This window comes from Cololabis saira, unplaced genomic scaffold (genome assembly GCF_033807715.1).
Source record: "Cololabis saira isolate AMF1-May2022 unplaced genomic scaffold, fColSai1.1 scf034, whole genome shotgun sequence".
NCBI lineage: Eukaryota > Metazoa > Chordata > Actinopteri > Beloniformes > Belonidae > Cololabis > Cololabis saira.
In genome coordinates, this window is record NW_026906198.1 from 97,501 (window position 1) to 115,000 (window position 17,500).

Below are 17,500 nucleotides of genomic sequence, written 5' to 3' on the forward strand. Positions count from 1 at the left end.
TTCACGAAGTTGACAGCAGTCTTGTCATGCTCCTGAAGGGAACCGGCAGCAGTGACGATCTTCTGCCTGAGGTCAGCTGGCACAAGGTGGTGGTGACTGTTGTCTGTCAGTTCAAGCATCAGCAATGCCAACGCCTCCACTTCCTCTATTCCTGGCAGATGCAGATGTCGCTGGGTCATCAGCACATCCTGCAGAGCGGGACTATCCTCCTCCTCCACACGCTCTGCTTCCGTGAGGATGGCGTGTTTCCTACAGATGTCATCAATAGGATCCTCCTCTGCAGGCATGTCGATTCCCTCATCTGCCATCTCCTCCTCGCTTTGCTCAGCCGACTCCTCTTCGTCACCAGTCTGCTCTTCCTCAACTGCTTCCTCAACTGCAAATATGCAATTGTACTCATCACAAATGTGTCTGGCCACTTGCAAACACTTCATGCATACACAGACATGCACATAATATGCAAGATTTTTTTTTTGTTTAATATTACCGGTGATATGAAATTTAACTTTACTGTCATTGTTAGAATATGGATGAAGAATAAAGGGATAGTATAGCCTCGTATGTATGTATATTGTTCAAGTGTGCGATTAACTTTACCTCTCTGGGCATAGTAACTCCTCGCAGTGAAGCTTGTTGACTGGCACATGGCATACTCCACACCAAGGAGCTCCTCCTCTTCTGGGTCCCTGTACTGATCAGGATAGGGCATAGGAGCAGCAAAGTTGGGCTCCAGGACATGGTCTTTGCCGAAGAGCACCTCAGCCTGCTGATTCATGCGCTGGATCTGCCGCGCATCCATGCATGATGTCTGCCGACCCTGACCGCCAGCAACCCGGAGTGACTCCATCCGATTGTTCCACTGGACAGCAAACACAATCAGATAGACCTGAAACACAAGACCAATTGAATGCGTTATTAAAGCTATGAAATAAAATGTATTGTTGAAAGATTTTTTGTTCTATTGAAGTGTTATTTTTGTTACTTACTTGGAATGGCATGATACCACATCTCTGGGAAGGAATGGCATTGTAGAGGTGTGCATGCAACCCCTCCAAGGAGTTACTGCCTCGTCGGCACCTGTACTTGTTCAGTCGAACACCATGCAGCACGACCACCTTCACAGCGACGTACAGCTGTATGCCGGGGGGATCCTGTAAAACACACAACAAATCGCAAGTTTCTTGTTTATTATGGTGTCGTTTGAAATATTGCCATATTTGTTTAGATGCTTTTACAATGACACATGACAATGTGTCTACAAAGACAATAGCCCACCTGCATGCAACCAAGATGCTTGCTTGCAGTTGCCCAGTGAGCATCAACTGCCTCTGCTGACTTGAACAGGTGGATGCCATCGATGTCAAGGCCTGCTGCTCCCTTGAACTCAGCAATGATGGACTCGACCACTGAAGCTGTCTCCTGTAACATATATTTAACATAATAATTAATTAGGGCTCATCCAGTGTGATGCTTCTAATTCACACAATTAATATGTGGATTAATTTTACACTTACGTCAACACCACGGGTGATGCGCCTAACGTAGGACCTGATCTGACAAGGCTTGAGGAAGGATATCATTTCCTCGTTGGAGTATGCGGCGTACAACTCCTGGTTGCCACTCCTGACAGCCTTGCACAAGAGCATCATGTCGTCCTTGTTGTAGGCCAACACTGCACCTGCCAAAGAACTCATGAATGCCCCATACTTGGCATGGCTCTGTTTGATGATGACAGCATCCCAGCGGTGCAGTCAGTGTCGGATGTCAAGTCTGACCACAGTACCCTTCTGCACCCAGTCGCTGAACAGAGTCTCCAGGAAGGATGAACCACTGTCACTGAAATGATATCAACATTTTATACAGCCTGTGCTCCTGGTAATAAGAAAAAGTAATTTAATCTTCACTGTTTCATCTATCAATTGAATTATCAATTTCATTATCAGTTATATAGAGGTATTATTTAACTTACCGACAACAGTTGTTGTCTGCATATATGACCTTTGGTGCAGGAGCGTTTGCACGTTGGAACCGGGCAGTCAGACCGTTTGCCATATGCCTGTAGCACCCCTCAGACTCAGCTGCCACCACCACTGTCGTCAAGAACTGGCCCCATTCATTCAGAACACTGGTGACATACTGCATGGTGCCCTGGCCATCACCATATATCTTCTTGAGGATCTACAAAACAAAGCAGAACATTCATATTACAGTGTCTCTTACTGTAACAACTTTTCCAGCCTGTCCTCCTGCATGCCTATAAATCACAAAGTATTCTCACTCAACTTGATTATCAAGAACTGAGCTTCGTTAGCACAACAGAATACTGATCAAAGTGATGTTTTATTCATACCTTTTTTGTACCATCAATGCAGAGGATCTCTCCAGTCACACTGAGGATGGCAGCTCTGTACTCAGGCATCCTTTCCATTTCCATGATCATGTGTGTACGCCTCAGCACACGGGCAGATGGAAGAGGAGACTGAGGGATGGGAGGGGTGTACGTACCAGGAGCTTTTACAAAGGAAAGGATGCCACTCTGAGACGATGAAGATCCAGCTGTGTGGGCCTCGTACAGGAGAGTCTGGTAAAGGTCACGCCGTTGGACATACCACTCATCGTGGCCCTGCTGCAGCAGTCTCTGTACCTTGTTCATGGACACAGCATTGAGCCGGTCGCTCAGCAGGGTGATGACACCTCTGTCGATAGCACGCTTCCCACACAGAATTGCAGGAAACATGCTTCTGATGGCTGGGGCGAGGTTCATCAGAATCCTGGGTCTGTGTGCCAACCACATGTACTGTTGGAGGTGATGTGAATCCTCCTCCTCCTGGTCACTGTCTGCATCACCATGTGCCCTGCTCACCGCCTGCCGCATCCTTTCACAGTGAGAACATTTCAGTTTCTCTGTCAACAGGGTGTAGTTGTACATCATCCCACACACTTGCCTGGCATAGCTGCCAAAGCCTTTCTTCTCCAGGTATTCCCCTGGTGGTGCAAGGCAGTTGGTGTTGGGGCAGCGGATCTTGGCTTTCATCACACCAACTGGCCGCCAGAAGAAGGCAGGGGTGGTAAAAAAGGCCATCATGTTGGGCACTGCTCCCTTGACAGAGACAGGAGGCGGAGGCGGGTGGAACTCCATCTTCTCCTTTAAGAGCTTCCTCTCCACTAGCTCACCTTTTGCATTCTTGAACCTGGACAAGCCTTCATAGAGACCGTAGCGCTCATCACATTTTAGCCACCTGATGTTAGGAGGGGCTATACCAAGGGCTTGGGCAGATGCAGGTGGCTGCTCCCAGTATTTCTGCCAACCCCCCAGCACGATGCCACTGGATTCTGAGGCAGAGCTCTCAGCTGTGGGTCTTCCCTCAGAAGTGCTGGGCCTGTTGGTAGAGTCCTGGGTCACAGCTGGAGCGAGCTCTCCCCAGGTGGTAAGCTGTGTTGAGACCGGTACCTCAGACTCGTCAAGGACTTTTTCTGATGAAGAAATGCCAGAAAAATGTATTACCAAAAGGATTCATTTGTAGTAATGAATTTCACAAAACACAAACATTTTTTTCAGATTAGAAATGGCTGTAATGTTGTACAGAAGCTTTCTTAATCAGTATTATTTTACACAAAAGTTGTCTATTCTACTCACATTACAGTTTACATTCCTTTCAGATGAGTGTACATACAGTGCATATAATACGTCACAAGACTAAAATTTATCTAGCTTAAGTCAAGAAAGTGTATGATGTGAATGTATTATGCAATTTTTGCATATTGTGTTGTAAAGAAAGGTTATTTGATTTTCATTTTAGCATAATATTACCTGCAGCAGCCAATATTTCAGCATCGCTTAAATAGCCAGGTTCCTGTTGGAATTTGGAAACAGAAGATGCAGCTGCCTTTTCTTTTTTTGATTCCCGTTTCTGCAAAAAAATAAAATACATCTGTACCACCCAACATCTCCAATGAGTTCTTAATATGTCTAAAGCAATTATAATGTAATGTTGAGTAAAGTAAAGGAGAAAAACAGTTATTACCTCCAACCTCTTGTCAAGATGACATTTGACAGAAGGGAACTCTCTGACAAACTCCAGCATTCGCTCCTTTTGCCATTTAAGGAGCTCATTCTTCTCACCCTTCTGGCAATATTCAGCGACCAACCATACCACCCAGCCAACATCATTTTCAAGTAGCCACCTGAATGTCTGTCCAGCGTATTTGCCAAATGTGATTATTAACTGGCCTTTCCACATTTCCCCTCCAGATTTCTTGGCAGCAGCCTCTGCCTTTTCAGGATCCAGCCATCCAGGGTCAACTGCTTTGCTGGGGGCCTCGGCCACAGTCCTAGCAGCATCTGAGCACAGCAGCCTGGCCTCTCCCTGCCTATACACTGCAATGCGTGGATACAGATGCTGCTTCAGGTGGGAGTTCAGTTGATGCTTGAAGGTGAAGCTTTTACTACACACATCACACTCAATCTCCTTTGGAGCATGAAGCCTCATGTGCCTTGTCAGGTTTGACTTCTCAGTGAAAGTCTTGTCGCACACACTGCATTTATGTCCCTTCCACTCCATGTTGAACCTTAACAACAGAAACAAATATTAATTAAGTGAATATGAAACTGTATGATATTTTGTCATGTTTCAGATAACTATCTAGCTCATGGTTTAATAGTAGTTAGGTTATTTGATGAGGTAAAAGGAGATCAGTAGATGATATAATAGATAGACAATAATTTTTTTCACATTTACAATATGTTATAGGTTAATTAAAATGCTGTCATGATGATAAAAGTGATAGAATATACAGAAATTCTCACAATAATGAGATGCCAAACTACTAGCAGTTGTTAGCTGAACGTTACATTGTCATTACCAACATACTAATTAGTGCTATGTAAATAATCATCTTTGCCGCAGAAAGTTGCCACTTTTCAGAGAATCTTTTCATTCATAAAAACCAGCATCAAGATAGTTTAACGTACGCTAAAATATACACATAGAAAAGTTCAAGGTGAAGAAGATTAAACTCACCTCAGCGAAATGAAAACTGTAGTTATGGCTGGCAAACGGCATGATGCTGATTGGCCCGTCAGGGGAGACCCTTCCCCGCATGGCTCCACCCTTAGGTCTCCATGATTGGCAGGTTGGCAGGGAACGAAGAAATATACAAGTTTAATATGCGGTTAAATACTATAATCATTAGATAATGATGCATCTACATTATTATATGAATGAAATGCCTTCCTTATTAGTGACTGGTGTAATTAAAAATCAGTGACATTTGATGCAAACAATAACTAGGATCACCACTGATTTAGTGAAAGGTGACCAAAATCTGCAGTTGAATTAAACATATGACAGTGAATGTCATAAACACATTGATTTCCACATGTTATGATAGCATAATATTTATGTATATGAAGCGACCGGTAACCATGGCAACATAAACGCGTTTGCTGCCATCAACGCCAAACTCCATAAGCGGAACGGAGACAACTAAACAGACAATGATACAAAATACTATACTGCTTATGAAAACTCAAGTTGCCACAATTATTTACATCTCACAGCGTTTGCCGAGACTTCGGCGTAGTTTACACAACACATAAATACGTCAGAATCGGATTATGAGCCTGCCAAGTCGTCAATGTGTTGCGTGCAGGGCTTAATTTGAGGGGGAGCAAGCCGGAGCGCGCTCCGGTAAACCTGTAAATAAATATACTTTTTGCGCACCGCTGCGCGCTCATAACGGCACAACGGCATAATGGTAAAAGTTACACAAGTAGTACATATATGTGGCTTAAAAAGGACAGTTGGGCTGCTTACAGTAATGTGTCTCACACGGCGCATCTTTGTGTGAGTGTGCTGTTTTATGTTTCTTCGTTCCATGCGTAAAAGCCAAAAGCGCACTGGAGATGGGCAATCTCCAGCTGTGTGTGTGTGTGTGTGTGTGTGTGTGTGTGTGTGTGTGTGTGTGTGTGTGTGTGTGTGTGTGTGTGTGTGTGTGTGTGTGTGTGTGTGTGTTGCGCTTTTTTTTTCTCTCGCACCGGAGCCACTCATCCTCTGCGCTCCGGGACCTCCCACTTTACAAATTAAGCACTGGTTGCCTGAATGCAGCGAGGAGATGATGCTTGGACGTAAAATTGAATCCTGTGTATAAGTGTCACGCCACTTACTAAAAAGGACAGTTGGGCTGCTTAATGTGTCTCACACAGCGCATCTGTGTGTGTGTGCTCATTTAAATGAGCAGCCAGAAACAATTGTTTCTTCGTTCCATGCGTAAAAGCCAAAAGCGCACTGGAGATGGGCAATCTCCAGCTGTGTGTGTGTGTGTGTGTGTGTGTGTGTGTGTGTGTGTGTGTGTGTGTGTGTGTGTGTGTGTGTGTGTGTGTGTGTGTGTGTGTGTGTGTGTGTGTGTGTGTGTGTGTGTGTTGCGCTTCTTTTTTTTTCTCTCGCACCGGAGCCACTGCGCTCCGGGACCTCCCACTTTACAAATTAAGCACTGGTTGCGTGAATGCAGCGAGGAGATGATGCTTGGACGTAAAATTTAATCCTGTGTATTTGTCACGCCACTTACTATTCGGCTTATAAACGGTAGCGTTTCAACACAGATTAATCAATATTTCACTCATACTGTCCCCTGAGGTGTCAGACTGTCATGGCCGCCGTACAGACGTGTCTCGCTCAATGATGATTGGCGATCACTGCTGCTCAACAGCGCTCAATGATTGGCGGGTTGAGCGCTCTCTCTGCTGAACAGAGCTCAACCATTGGTCGGCATAGGGACTTGGCTGGGAGATCGCCTGGGAATACCAGGTGCTGTAAGCATTTTCAACCAGCAGAGAGCGCTCTCGCTTAATCTACCCACACATATTTCAACGTGGTAACAGCGACAGCTAACGTCCTAAAGTGTTTTGCACATGGTTAAGGCACTTTAACTCCAACAAATAAAACCAACAAATCAATGACTTATATTCTATGACTTATCTTCAACTCCATATAAGAGGTATTTCAAGCTGCAGCTTCTGCTTACGGCCATACCAGCCTGGATGCGCCCGATCTCGTGTGATCTCGGAAGCTAAGCAGGGTCGGGCCTGGTTAGTACTTGGATGGGAGACCGCCTGGGAATACCAGGTGCTGTAAGCTTTTTCAACCAGCAGAGAGCGCTCTCGCTTAATCTACCCACACAAATTTCAACGTGGTAACAGCGACAGCTCACGTCCTAAAGTGTTTTGCACATGGTTAAGGCACTTTAACTCCAACAAATAAAACCAACAAATCAATGACTTATATTCTATGACTTATCTTCAACTTCATATAAGAGGTATTTCAAGCAGCAGATTCTGCTTACGGCCATAACAGCCTGGATGCGCCCGATCTCGTCTGATCTCGGAAGCTAAGCAGGGTCGGGCCTGGTTAGTACTTGGATGGGAGACCGCCTGGGAATACCAGGTGCTGTAAGCATTTTCAACCAGCAGATAGCGCTCTCGCTTAATCTACCCACACATATTTCAACGTGGTAACAGCGACAGCTCACGTCCTAAAGTGTTTTGCACATGGTTAAGGCACTTTAACTCCAACAAATAAAACCAACAAATCAATGACTTATATTCTATGACTTATCTTCAACTCCATATAAGAGGTATTTCAAGCTGCAGCTTCTGATTACGGCCATACCAGCCTGGATGCGCCCGATCTCGTCTGATCTCGGAAGCTAAGCAGGGTTGGGCCTGGTTAGTACTTGGATGGGAGACCGCCTGGGAATACCAGGTGCTGTAAGCTTTTTCAACCAGCAGAGAGCGCTGTTGTGACCGCCCATATGCCCATCTGAACTCTGAATTTATAAATGATTATGTATTCATGATTGGGTGAACATTTTCAGAACAGTAAAGGCCGAAAGCTATAGTCAGTTTTATGAACCCTGCTGCCAACTTCTGGTCATCTCGGCCCGGCCCGAGATAGCAAGTTTATGACCCCAAGAGGGGGGGTCAAAACAGATCAAAGCAAGCAAGGAAAGTTTCTGCCAGGGAAACAGACTCCCTGGGGATTTACGACCCCCGCTGCATGGCAGATCAAAGCAGGACAGCAAAACCCAGTAAACCAGGCCTCGGTTTGCTGCCCCCTCGGGTGCTGCCCCTTTGAACAGAAGAAAACTCTGAAAACCCTGGTCAACCCCCCCAAGCCTGAAACCGGCTTGAATGTGCCTCCTAAAATGGCAGCTGCGCCATGAACTACAATCCCAGCATGCCTTGTGGGATGGGGCGGCGCCTACAAGCGGCGCGCATCCAATCACAAACGAGGCACCGATGACGTCACCGCAGCGCGCGTAGGATCAAAACCCCTGCCGCTGCTCCCTTTCTTTCTCTTCTCAACTTCATCTCATCGGCGCTGGATCTTTGGCTCCAGGCCAAAGGATCCCATCTCCTCTCTCTCCCCCCGGGCTGGGGGGAGGCAGGAGGCCCGCACCGGACCGGGCCCTGCGGGGTCCGGCCGTTGAAGCCGCGGTCCCCCGGGAGGCTCCGATTTCTCACTAAACTCTGTTCCTCTTTAAGTTTCTGCAGATCCGAGCTTCCGACGCCCACGCGCTCCCGGCAACCAGATCGGGACACAGCTGCGATCGAGTGCTCAGACTGAACCCCCCCTCCCCGCTCCGAGCCCCTGTCTGCGAACCACGCAGGGGATCGGGGACGGACGGCCGGCGTCTCGCCCAGCGTGAGCTCTCCCGGGGCCCGGACGGCCACGCGTCGGCGACCGGCGCAGAGAGGGAAGCACGGCAGGAGAGACCGGTCCCCCGCCGCGCCTAGGAATGCGTGTGAGCCTCCGTTTTGGTCCGGAACCACGGCCCGGCACGAGGCGGCCCCACCGCTGTCTAATCCGTTTCAGGGGAAGGGACGGGACGCGATAGCCTGACTGTGAAACCCCAGCAGGACCGCGAACCCAGTCGACGAAACCCGCAGGCACCCGATTCCGGATCCCAGAGGAGACGTGAGCCCGCGTAGCAGTGATCAGTAGGATTTAAGAGTGTTAAGAACTGTGTGTGAGATTGTGAGACCTGGGTTATCAGTAATTAGGGCCCGAGCACTGAAAGTGCGAGGACCCTATTGTATCTGTGATGTTTATTATTATTATTATTATTATTATTATTATTATTATTATTATTATTCTCGCCGTAAATGAATTGCCTTTTTGGAGGCCTTAAAATGCTCAAAAACTCACCAAATTTTCCACACGCTTCCAGAGTCGCGTAAAATTACGTATTTTATGGGCGACAGGCATGGGTCCACAAGAATGGGCTCTATAGCGCCACCTATTTTATGTTTTCGACGAGCCCCATAATATGGTTTGACTTACAGCAATGACCTTTATGTGTCTATTATATCAGACAAAGCCCTACAAAAAAGTCTCTTGGACCCATGCTCTAAGTTACACAGGAAATCCGGCATTTTGAATAGAAAATGTCATTTTTGATGAATTCTGATCATTTCTAGGCCTCGTACTTTAACGAACTCCTCCTAGAGATTTTATCAGATTGGCTCACAACTTGGTTTGTACAATCTAGACACATGGCCGACGCTAAATTGCGAAGCTTTTAAGTTTTTAGCAGAGGGCTTGACCGTAGTGATTCGGCGAAGTCTGAGGTCATTTTTAAGCTTCGCCATCAAACATCAATTGGCTGTAATTCAGCAATACATGATTTGATGTGGTTGAAAACGTATGTGCATGATTTTAGGCTGAGCCTGAACCCATCTATGGTGGAATATTCAGGATCGGTTGTAGCGCCACCTGTTGGCACCAGGAATTGTCATGTCTTCTAGTATGCATCTGTGCTCCAAGCGAGATCAGTTTAATGATCTCAAAGTTGGTCAGATAATAGGTAAGACATTGACGATGACTGACAGAGAAAACTGTACGTTCTTATCGAAGGGCGTGGCCGTTAGAGGTGGTCAAATTTCTGTGTCTCGCCATGAACATAAAAGTTGTTGTAACTTAAACATACTTGGTCCAAATTGACCCAAAATCAATACATGTAATCAGGCTTCCATTCTGATCAAGTGGATATGACAATCTTGGATTGAACTCCATAGCGCCACCTTTTGGTCAGGTATACATTTTTCATCAAATTATGTGCTGTCATTGCTGTTTCATTCATCCAATCACAATGAAATCGACACATATTATTGTCATAAGCGTCCTTATTAACTGTGTTGAGTATCGTGGTCATAACTTGAAGGGAACTGCCATTTTACGTCACTCTGAATTTTTTGGTAAAATAATAATTTAAAATCATAGGCTTGGTCTTAAGACAATAAAATGTCAGATTTAGATACATTTCGACATGACTAAAAAATCATACGCTGGTACATATCGCTTTTGAAGAACTTTGTAACTCTCTTTTTCCAAAAATGTATTCATATACAATTAAATCATATTTTTGTCATGCCATGTCCAATTAACTTCGTAAACTTCGTAAAAATATTGTTTACTGTGATGTGAAAATATATTTTTGGCATTAAGGTGCGTAAAACGCACGATTGGTAATGAATATTTATTTAAATCCATTGGATTTAAAGCAAGCTGGCTCCTGCAGCGGAGCGGAGGCCGAGGGGGAGGGAGGAGGGGGGGAGCGGGGGAACGTTGCGTGCGCACCGTATTGACGTTCCTCACACGACATGAATCCTCCAGTGTTTTCACACGAGTCCCAACCTAATCTGTAAGTATTTTTTTATTGTGTGCATAATTGTAGAGTCGTCTTAAGACATCTATGGTGAAATATTCCTGTGGAATAGTTTTCACCGATGTATTTCGGCGGCGCATGTCTGTAATGCAGCTCGCTTTTTTCACGTCTTTCATGTCTCTGTCTTCTACCGAGACAGAGACCACTTAAATAAAACCACACTGATTTTGAGTCAAACCTGTCTTTTTAAATTCAATTTTTATACAGAAAATAACTACAGTGCATGTATTACACCTTATTTCACAGCAGCTTTGCAATTTTATTATATTATTATCGGCTTTCAGCCGAGATCTGGTCGGCACCGCGCAGCGCCGCGGAGGAGGTGCATTCAGGGACCGGTCGGAATTCTAAAAAGCCGATTATCCTCCTGGTGCGTTCAGGGACAACTGGAATTTACTGTATTTGGCGAGAATTTACCGTTGCTTCATTTGCTTAAAAATTATTTAAAGGTGACCTATTATGGCATTTAATGTATATTTTAAATAGGCATTGAATGTCTTAAAAACAAGCTTTTGAAGGTTTTTTCTACATAAATGAGAAATTCAGCCTCTGGGCCATGTCTTTATTTTTACCGTTTCTAACCTTGTCTATGAGGGATTCTGAGGGGAGGGGGGGCTATGTTAATGAGGCTCTGTGCTGATTGGCTGCCTGAATGACGTGTAGCAGGGGAGCTTTAAGCCTGAATCACAATTGTGGGTCAATGATGTATAAGGCCTTTGAGAGGCCTATTTTTAAAATACTTAAAATAAAGATGTATTTGGCCATTTTCCAAACATTTGGAATGTAGTGTGCATATATGTGAAAACTTAAAACAAAGGTATTTTAGTGTTTTTAAACCTACATTAATAGGGCAACGACCTTAAAAAAGTAATTGGGGGCGACCGTTATTTATCTCAAAATTAATAGATTTCCTTAACAAAATGTATATTTTAATAAGTATCAGTAATTAAATTAACTTTTCAAGAAAGATAGACTCATGTGTCCTTTCATTTTTGAAAACCATTTTGAAATACATTTTATCTATAATGGAAGTGTCACCCTCATAAAGCCATTTATGCATACTATACCAATGATTTATATTTGAACCAAAACTCATAGACATTAAATTTTGAATTTGCGGATTTCCTAAGTTCTATAGTAAACCATGGTTTGTTAAGGTTTTCAGAGCTTCCTTTATCGGTACACACCTGTATCATAGCACAACTTAAAGAAAAGTCTCCTGGCGCCATGGCCGAAACCCAACAGGAAGTCGGCCAGTTTGAATAAATCATGTAATTTTGGCGCAATTTATGCCATTCCTTCAGCCGCTTCTTCGCCAGAACCGTAACGTGCACCCAGGTGTGTTATACATCAAAATGTGCGTCTCCATCCTGCAATAACGTGCATAACTTTTCTCAGTCAAAAGCGTTACCGTGGCGATGATAGACGCCAAAAAGCGCGCGCCCCCAATTCATCTGAAAACTTCGTGCCTCAAGTCCCACAATACGCTTTGACGTACATGCACAAAAATCGGTACACACCTGTATCATGTCGCAACTTAAAGGAAAGTCTCTTGGCGCCATGGCCGAAACCAAACAGGAAGTCAGCCATTTTGAACATTTTGAATTAATCGTGTAATTTTGGCGCAATTTATGCCATTTCTTCGGTCATTAATTCAGCCCGAACCGTAACGTGCACCCAGGTGTGTTATACATCAAAACGTGCGTCTCCATCCTCCGACACCACGCATTACTTTTCTCTTTCAAAAGCGTTACCGTGGCGACGCTAGACGGCAAAAAGCGCGCCCACCCTTCATCTGATTGGTTCAGACAGAAAAAACTTTGCGCCTCAAGCCCCATAATACGGTTTGACGTACATGAACGAAAATTGGTACACACCTGTATCATGTCGCAACTTAAAGAAAAGCCAGGCCTGTCGATACATTTGATATTTCATGGTTTGCATTAATGGGCGTTGCCTAACGGCTCAACAGCGCCCACTAGAATACCTTTCTCTCCCATAACTTTTGAAAGGTTTGACATAAAGAGTCGTGGGTGGTGTCATCGGACTCGGTATTGAGTCCTTGACCATAATTGGCCTTAATTAGCCCCGCCCCTTCTTCTGATTGGTTGTCCCGATTTTCTGCTATAACTTTTGAATGGTTTGACATAGAGAGTCGTGGGTGGTGTCATCAGATTCTGTATGGAGTCCTTGACCTTCATTGGCCTGAATTAGCCCCGCCCCTTCTTCTGATTGGTTGTCCCTTTTTTCTGCTATAACTTTTGAATGGTTTGACATAGGAAGTCGTGGGTGGTGTCATTTCTGATATGCTTATGGGGGCGGTGGCCGTGAGTGCGAGGGCCCGTTCATCGCTGCTTGCAGCTTTAATTTAAGAGTGTTACAGAGCTAAATCTGTGTTCAGAGCAGAGATTACATCATCATTGTTATCATTATCATGTTTGATTATTTGGTAGTCGTTGTTTTCTGCCGTAGGCACGTTTTAAATGCTGCGTTCGCCATCCGGTCCGATTGCACGTGGCCCAGAGGGCGCGTCCATCTTTAAAAGACCACAGGAGCCCCGTTTGAACTGTAGATGTTCTTTATCATCTTTATTATTTTTACATTTGATTCTTTTTTTTTATTCCATGCATTTAACGTTTATGTTTCATTTTATTGATTGTTGTTTTTCTTGTTAGTTAATGGTTTTATAATAATGTCGTGTGCCATCAGATTTATTCGGGTATTTATTTACATCCCTTTTGATACCCGTATGTAAATAAATTCTGATTGATTCTTAATGAGTGGTTGTGTTATTTCATGCAAGATTTGGTCACAGGTTGATTTGTTTAAGCAGAGCCCAGTGTTCGGATATCACGCCTTCACTGTTATTCTGTAAGATTTGCTGTTCTGCAGGATAATTCAAAAATCATATGAGACTGATTTTCTGCTGTTTTAGTTATCGAATTCCATCGGAGTAAGGCCCGGTGGTGGTGCCCCGAGAATTATCATTTTGATAATATGATTTGATAAATAGTCTACTTTATTAATTATTAATAATTATTAATAATATTCATTAATAGCCTTGAATAACTAATCAGCCAAGCTACCCGAGTCGCACAACATAAATGGAGCCCCCGTGCGAGGCTCTCGATAATAACAATATTTGTGACCAAGTTTGTATGAAATAATCGAACATTGATTGTCATCAGAAGAAAAATATTTTTATTTTTCTTCCCCTCATTATCTGATTCCTACGGTTATTTTAAAACCTCCCTGTTCTAATGGCAACCTCGCTTCACCAAGGGTTGGTTGCTTTGTTAAGTTCTTTAATTTTATTAATTTGAACTTTTATTTTATATCACACGATTATTAATCTTGTGATTGATTTCCTCTGCAACCTTACTTCACTGAAGCTAATGCTACTGCTTCACTGAAGGTAATGGTTGGGTTTGCTTTAAGTTCTGTTAATTTTATTAACCTGAACTTTTTCTATCACTCAATTTTATTAATCTGTTTGAGTAATTTTCTTTTGCAACCAGGTTTCATGGAAACTAATGGTTGGCTCGCTGTAAATTCCTGATTTTATTAATCTGAACTTTTATTGGTGGATCACTATTTTATTAATCTCTGATTAATTCCCTTTTGCAACCATACTTAACTGAAGGTAATGGTTGACTTCAAGTTCTTTAATCCTATTAATTGAACTTTTGTTGATTACCCCATGTGAGTTATTAATCTTCTCAGATTAATCTCTACCGTGTTTTATTAAGTTGAATCTTTAATTTAAAGTTATTTAAAGATTCCTCCCTTTTAATTCACTTTATTAATTCCTTTCAGTTGGTTCTTGCTTCTAAGGTTATAACCAATACCCCAGTCTCTCAGGGTTTGTTATCGGTTTAATTTCTTCTAATCTGGGTGATAACGTGAGCTGACTTCGTTAATAAGTGTAATCTCTTGCCAGAATCCCAAGCGAAGCGCTGGGGCCTGGACCGTGAGCTGAGGTGTGGTTATTAATGGCAGAGAGCTCATCGCAGTGGACGGAGAACCAGCAGAGGTGACCAGGCTGATGGAGATGCACCGACAGGCAAGTCTGTTCTTAGGCTGGACCCAAAAGGTGGCGAGCCCGGTCATCTCATCCCCCTGAGCCCCCTGGTCAGACGCCACCGTGAGTAAGCCAAAAATTAATTACCCGAAAGGAGCTGCGGCCCTTCCCAGTTTTCACTGTTACTGACGCTGAAGAAGCAGCTCAGCGTTTTCTTAAAGTAAACCAGAGATTAACAGCCAAGGCGCAGACGCCGTACCTCAGAGCGAGGGGGGTCCCACGTTTGACCTTTTTAGCAAAAGAACACTGAACAGCTGCATTACCTTGTATGCAGCGGCCCCCTCACAATTTTTCTGACCCAGAAGTGGAAGTCCGCTCCACACCTGGAAAGGGGGGTAGGATACCTTGGGGCGTTAAAGAAAATTCACGCCTACACACAATTTCCAGGCTTCCACAGCCGACATAAGTTAATTTGTGTGTTTTTGTCGCCTAGCAATTAATCAAAGAGTGGTTAGATTGTTGGTTTTTGATTTTAGGTACAGTGTACATACTGAAACCTAACTAACCCCTCCTTTTATCTTTCATCTACCGCACTTTAAGAGTGATATCACTGTGTTAGGTAAATGAATGATGTTATTGCTTTGAATATGTTTTTCTTTTCATATTTTTGTGCATTGCTCGCCTAGTGGACTAACCAGGCCAGCTCACGCCCCAAACCAGAGTTTATGACCACATGGACTGTTGCACCGTTGTTAGATTCGACAACCAGACCCTGCATTCCGGTCGTCGATCCGAAGGGGGGATGTTGTGCCCGCCCATATGCCCATCTGAACTCTGAATTTATAAATGATTATGTATTCATGATTGGGTGAACATTTTCAGAACAGTAAAGGCCGAAAGCTATAGTCAGTTTTATGAACCCTGCTGCCAACTTCTGGTCATCTCGGCCCGGCCCGAGATAGCAAGTTTATGACCCCAAGAGGGGGGGTCAAAACAGATCAAAGCAAGCAAGGAAAGTTTCTGCCAGGGAAACAGACTCCCTGGGGATTTACGACCCCCGCTGCATGGCAGATCAAAGCAGGACAGCAAAACCCAGTAAACCAGGCCTCGGTTTGCTGCCCCCTCAGGTGCTGCCCCTTTGAACAGAAGAAAACTCTGAAAACCCTGGTCAACCCCCCCAAGCCTGAAACCGGCTTGAATGTGCCTCCTAAAATGGCAGCTGCGCCATGAACTACAATCCCAGCATGCCTTGTGGGATGGGGCGGCGCCTACAAGCGGCGCGCATCCAATCACAAACAAGGCACCGATGACGTCACCGCAGCGCGCGTAGGATCAAAACCCCTGCCGCTGCTCCCTTTCTTTCTCTTCTCAACTTCATCTCATCGGCGCTGGATCTTTGGCTCCAGGCCAAAGGATCCCATCTCCTCTCTCTCCCCCCGGGCTGGGGGGAGGCAGGAGGCCCGCACCGGACCGGGCCCTGCGGGGTCCGGCCGTTGAAGCCGCGGTCCCCCGGGAGGCTCCGATTTCTCACTAAACTCTGTTCCTCTTTAAGTTTCTGCAGATCCGAGCTTCCGACGCCCACGCCCTCCCGGCAACCAGATCGGGACACAGCTGCGATTGAGTGCTCAGACTGAACCCCCCCTCCCCGCTCCGAGCCCCTGTCTGCGAACCGCACAGGGGATCGGGGACGGACGGCCGGCGTCTCGCCCGGCGTGTGCTCTCCCGGGGCCCGGACGGCCGCGCGTCGGCGACCGGCGCAGAGAGGGAAGCACGGCAGGAGAGACCGGTCCCCCGCCGCGCCTAGGAATGCGTGTGAGCCTCCGTTTTGGTCCGGAACCACGGCCCGGCACGAGGCGGCCCCGCCGCTGTCTAATCCGTTTCAGGGGAAGGGACGGGACGCGATAGCCTGACTGCGAAACCCCAGCAGGACCGCGAACCCAGTCGACGAAACCCGCAGGCACCCGATTCCGGATCCCAGAGGAGACGTGAGCCCGCGTAGCAGTGATCAGTAGGATTTAAGAGTGTTCAGAACTGTGTGTGAGATTGTGTGACCTGGGTTATCAGTAACTTAAGAGTGTTACAGAGCTAAATCTGTGTTCAGAGCTGAGATTACATCATCATTGTTATCATTATCATGTTTGATTATTTGGTAGTCGTTGTTTTCTGCCGTAGGCACGTTTTAAATGCTGCGTTCGCCATCCGGTCCGATTGCACGTGGCCCAGAGGGCGCGTCCATCTTTAAAAGACCACAGGAGCCCCGTTTGAACTGTAGATGTTCTTTATCATCTTTATTATTATTACATTTGATTCTTTTTTTTATTCCATGCATTTAACGTTTATGTTTCATTTTATTGATTGTTGTTTTTCTTGTTAGTTAATGGTTTTATAATAATGTCATGTACCATCAGATTTATTCTGGTATTTATTTACATCCCTTTTGATACCCGTATGTAAATAAATTCTGATTGATTCTTAATGAGTGGTTGTGTTATTTCATGCAAGATTTGGTCACAGGTTGATTTGTTTAAGCAGAGCCCAGTGTTCGGATATCACGCCTTCACTGTTATTCTGTAAGATTTGCTGTTCTGCAGGATAATTCAAAAATCATATGAGACTGATTTTCTGCTGTTTTAGTTATCGAATTCCATCGGAGTAAGGCCCGGTGGTGGTGCCCCGAGAATTATAATTTTGATAATATGATTTGATAAATAGTCAACTTTATTAATTATTAATAATATTCATTAATAGCCTTGA

The 17,500-nt window shown here is 44.8% G+C and overlaps 3 non-coding genes across 3 annotated transcripts; all 3 read left to right on the forward strand.

Annotated features, from left to right (window-relative positions):
- Window positions 1-7,017: 7,017 nt before the first annotated feature.
- On the forward strand, window positions 7,018-7,136 carry LOC133429895 (5S ribosomal RNA). The gene has a single exon (XR_009774713.1). It is a non-coding gene; the product is annotated as a 5S ribosomal RNA (ribosomal RNA).
- A 199-nt stretch (window positions 7,137-7,335) lies between these two features.
- On the forward strand, window positions 7,336-7,454 carry LOC133429909 (5S ribosomal RNA). Its single transcript, XR_009774726.1, has one exon. It is a non-coding gene; the product is annotated as a 5S ribosomal RNA (ribosomal RNA).
- Window positions 7,455-7,653: 199 nt separating this feature from the next.
- On the forward strand, window positions 7,654-7,772 carry LOC133429890 (5S ribosomal RNA). The gene has a single exon (XR_009774708.1). It is a non-coding gene; the product is annotated as a 5S ribosomal RNA (ribosomal RNA).
- Window positions 7,773-17,500: the final 9,728 nt, after the last annotated feature.